Source organism: Calonectris borealis, chromosome 1 (genome assembly GCF_964195595.1).
Source record: "Calonectris borealis chromosome 1, bCalBor7.hap1.2, whole genome shotgun sequence".
In the NCBI taxonomy this organism is placed as follows: domain Eukaryota; kingdom Metazoa; phylum Chordata; class Aves; order Procellariiformes; family Procellariidae; genus Calonectris; species Calonectris borealis.
The window spans coordinates 52,814,761-52,820,014 of NC_134312.1; positions in this window are offsets into that span (position 1 = coordinate 52,814,761).

Below are 5,254 nucleotides of genomic sequence, written 5' to 3' on the forward strand. Positions count from 1 at the left end.
TGTGGATTTTCCTTATCAAAATAAACGCATTGCTGAAAAGCAGCGAAAGCAAGACAACTGATGTATCAGTGGTGTCATTTTGTGCTGCTACAGTCTTCCATGTTTAAAAAAAAATAAATCTGATAGTAAAACCGGAACAGTTTATGTCAACACTTGGTGGGAGGAATATTCATCATACGTGCACTATAGTAATAGATTTACACCATAATGCTTTAGGCTATGTTAGGCCTTTAATTTGGATGGGGGGAGAAGCTAGTGTTCATTTGCGTTTCAAGGAGCTTCTTTTTCACTTTAAATTATTATTTACCCTACTTTGCTATGTTTTAACATGAAATATGTCTTTCTCTTCTAGTTACATGAAATACTTTCAGTTGACCTCCTTCAGGGATACTATTAGCATCATTAAAAAAAACCAAACCCAAACAAACCCCAAACTGAACTGCAATGCAATTAAATGTCGTCATTCTTTCATTTGTGCACTGTTTTGGAGATTCCTCTCAACTTCAGTGTTACTTCACAGAAGGTAAAGACTTTTCTACATAAGTCTCAAAGTAACCTACATGTAGCTCAGTTGTAGTTGGAAGACAGTGCATCTTCAAGAAATGAATGAGCTGCTTATACTTGAGGAACTTAATGGTGTGAGATAACCCTGAGAGTAATCTCTTCCTTCTTTATTCCCTCTCTTCCTTCCTCCCCCAGCCCCAAATACGGATTTATTAGCTTTCCTAAAGCCATTCATGTTATTTTAAAAGTAACACATGTAGTAATAGTGCTACTAGCTGAATAGATGCATGTGCTTAAAGCCTTCTAAATACTGCTGTATAAGTTACACTGAAATATACTGTAGTCTTTGTATCAAAGTGCTGAAGCAATAGGAACTGGTTCTTGTGGTTTTTTGAAATTTTTTTTTTAAATAATCTCACTTTTGTTTCATTAGTTTATCTTGGGTTCTAGACAGAGACAGGTTAAGCTTTCAGAACCAATCATAAAATAGAGCAATTTTATGGACTGATATTAGTATCCAAATTCCAGTTGCAAAAATTAGTTGAGTTCTGATGTAGTAAATACTGCTTAAGTCCCTTTTAGGGCAAGGGCTGCAAAAGGTCTAGGAAAAAGGCCTGTGTGAGTTAATAGGCATGACGATGTTTTTTGGTTTTCGTGGGTTTTGTTCTCATGATTGGTCATACTGCTTAGAATGCTGTGCTGAAAACATGGCAGATCTTGATTTGCCTGTCTGAGTTAGAGCTTTCTAACACAGAGCTTGCACTTTTCCCTTTAAATCGTGCACTAATCTTTTAACATGAACCCAGTCTCAGGAATCTGGTATCAGGCTGTGAATCACTGGAGGATATCACTTGCAGTGATGAGGCTTAATTTTATGGCATGTGATCTGTGGTAAGGCTGTGAGAGCTTACCTAATGGCTGAGACAAGAAACTTTCAAGGAGGATCTTAAATTTAAATTCTGTGTGTGTTTTGAAACCTTGATTTCTATTTAAGTAGGAAAGAGTGTGAAGGAACTTTTTTTTCTCCCAAGTTTACTTGCTAGCAGTATGCTCAGTACATCCTACAGAATGCTTTCAGGTCTCTCCTAGGCTCGATCTATGAGTGTTTTGGTTTGTGTTTCTTGTGGCACAACTTACGAAAACCTTTATGGTATTAAAATCCTCAGTTCCTGCTAATTACCTTCTCAGATGGTTATGTGAACAAAATATCTTTTTTAAAAAAAAGTGTTAACTCATTTCTGCAGTTATATCAGAAAAGCTGAGTACAAAAAGAATGCCTTTAAATAATAGAGCTCCAAAAGGAGGCACTTCAGCAGAAAAAAATGTATAATTGCAAATGAAGCTTGTAAAATCGTGTGGCACGTCTTGTGCGTGGTATTTTTGTCTTGCTTTGATATGGCTGAAGTTGCATATTGGGCTGAAAAGTTTTTAAAAAACAATTTTAAAAAGTTACACCTGATTGATCAAAATAGAGACAGGGGTGGGTTGTGATGTATTATTTTAAATCTTGTGTTTACAAACTTCGGCATTTCGGCATAACCTTCGTTGTCTGTTAATAATAGCTTTTACCATATGTTTGGTATATCTACTGATGTTTGTCTAAAACTTTCCTATAACTTTTGCTTTTCTTTTTCCATAGGGAGTATACCAGGCTGCTTTGCACCAGTGCAACAGCAAGCTATGACAGATGTATGTATACATGCATGTGTTCATACAGCATAGGATCTACAGGTTAATTCAACTTGTAAAATAGTCCTAAAGTGGCATATACACTTATAAGTAGTATGTATACATTGATATCTAAAAGAATAATTCCTCAGATTTTCTGTCTCACCTCACTTTGAAATTTTTTGTCAGCATTGGTAGTTTGTGGTTAAAAAGTGTATCTGCGTTGCCTTCTTTATTTGTTACTTAGGAAAAACGTGTATTATCTGGGGAGAACTTAGATTAGAAAAGATTATCAGATGAGGACATTTATGGCAGTGACTAATAAGAATAGGAGAGGTTTCACTACTTCCTGCGTTCAGAGGATGTGACGGCTGTAGTTCAGCCTAGCTAGTTTGGATCCTGTTGAAGGAGATGCTGCAGTGTTAAGGCTTCCCTTGGGCTGTGAAACCTACTTACAGCTTGAATTGATCTATTACTGATTCTCTGGAATCATGGTCTAGTAGTTCTAGCATTGATACAATGAATGAGTATGTAAAATATATGCTTACTACAGGAGCAGATGCTGCTTGTGCTAACCTGATTAACAAAGGTGTGGATGGCTGTTGCACTATCATTGTATATTTTTGAAAAACAAGTCACCTGGAGAACAAGCTTATAAGAGCTTTGATTTTACTTACAGGCTTCACCAAAATGTTAGAACTGTGAAAAGTTACTGTAAGACAGGAACTAGTCTACAATTTCTTGATTGTATGCTGCTTGGGGGCAGGGAGGGATGGAGTGGGTGTATGGTGGGTGTTAATAGCAGGAGAAATGTAATTAGGAAAACTGTGGAATTGCCAAACTGACATTTTCCTAAACTCCCAAAATTTGAAAAGCTACTTATTAAAAAAGATGGATTTAATTTACAATAGCTCTTCTTACTGTGATCTGACAGAGGTGGACACCAAGAGGTAACGTCTTTCAAATCTTCATCTATTATTACCTTCAGTGTGTGTCAGAAATCAGATTAATCAAGATGGTTCGAATTACAGGTTATTGCTATTTTATTCTTTCCAGGAAAAGTTGAAGAGATTTTCTATGTAAAATGGTATGCACTCAGTAGGAACATATATTATCCCTGTATTTTCACAGGGTTATGTTAGACTCTGCTGTTTAATAGTACTTGTTAATAGTACAGTTGTTAGAAGTTAATTGTCAGCTAAAACCAAAGAAACTGATTGTTCCACAGACTAACTCTAAGCGTCAGTACTAGTTGTGCACACAAATTGCCATCAGATGTGTATAAATAAATATAGTCATATGTTCATCCTTTGTATTTGGAAAGCCCAGAGGTTTTTTGTGTGTTAAAAATCAGAAAAGTCTGCAAGAATTGCAATCATTTATATGTAATTTCAAGATAAGAGCCCAAGTCTCAGTCACGGTTAGAGGCTATTAGCTAATTAAAAACAAGTGTCGGTGTTTGGCTTTTAGATAAAACATTACTACCAACAATTGTTTAGATGCAAGTTTGTAGAGCAGAACAAGTAATGGCAAAATGAACAATTCTGGCCTGTCTTCATTGCTGCCAGTGGCAGCGAAGTGAACAGCACTTCAGGCTCTCAGCTGGTTGCTAAACAAAAGTACTTAAAGAATGCAAGTTTCAGCTGTTGTTTTCCTACTTGGCAGCTGGAGTCTAGTTTACTCAAGAGGGACTTAGCACAGTCACAGAAGTCTAGGTTGGCTATTAGGCATGTGTCACTTTTGCCTGTGTATGACAGTCTGCCTGGATTAACTTTGTTGTGAAATACAGCAACTAGAGCCAAGTCTTAAGGTTGGTTTGGCAGGTCATCCTCCAGGGAAGTTCGATAGGAGCTGCTGACATGACCGAAGGGGTGTTGCTTCAGTGTGCTGGTGCAGGTGCGCTAGCAGTTGCATTATGGCTCTGTGCCCAGAATAGCTGGGATATTCAGCATGTGCCTCCTGCTTTGCTGTCTTACGTGCTTGTGTTGTTATGGAGCACTATAATGGAAGGGATGTGATCAAGATGGTGAAAACTTGAGCTCTTACCTCTTCAGTAACTGGAGAGCTGAACTGTACTGCACCAGTTTTGTACTATGTAAAAGGCATAGCTTAAGGTAGTTAAGGCCAAGCATGGGTGCTGTGTTAAATAACATTCTACTTCTAACAAACAAGTAACTAGCAATTTGTCTGTAAGCAGCTGCAGCAGTTGTAGCATAGGCCGTGTCAGGATGCCTTGCCAGCTTGTCCTCCAAAGGTGAAATGCAGCTGTAGAGGCTGCAGCCAGGCCTACCTCCTGACCATGCTTGGTCTTAAACCGCGCTGCGGGAGCCTGGTGAGAGGGGTGACCTTTTTGTTACGGGAGTGGAGTCCTGCGTTTACCAGACTGTGAATACAAAGTATTACTAGATGCTAGTAGACAGAACTGGAACCTGGGGCAGTACTGAGGACTTTAAAGCTTTAAACTCATCTTAAAAACGAGCTGTGATTCGAAGTAGAACTGCTGTAGAGCATGAATCACGGCTAGGCTGCTGGTGCCCAAAGCAGGCTGCTGTCACAGGGGAAAGGTGCCTGCGGTGCCTGTAGAGCAGGAGTTTGGGAGCGTCTCTGGTTTGACATTGCCCGGGGCTGTCACACAGCTGCCTGCGGGCTGTGGGAAGGACGCGGACTAATTGGCAAGCACCCAGAGACGGGCAGTAAGAAGGCAGGACCAGCCTAGCCACAGGGTTTAAGGCAAGGAGGGTGCAGTGATGCACCCCGACTACCCCAGAAGAAACGTCTCCGGGCCGGCGGGCCTTCAGCCAGGAGTCACCGCCCTCCTCAGGCCTGTCGCAGCTGCAGCGCCAGCCTGACCTCTGCGAGGGCCAGGGCAGCCGGCGCCCGGACCGTGAGCCGACGGGCAGCCGTGGGACGCAGGCAGCGCCCTCGCCCCGGCCCCGTGGGCTCTGCTGGCCGGGCCCGCGCCCCCGGGGACGGCCGGTTGCCACCCCCTCCCCCAGCGCGGGGGAAGGGCGCTGGCCTGAGCTGCGCGTGCGCGACAGTGCCGGTTCGCGGAGCGCCTCCGCCAATCGCCCTGCAGCTTCTT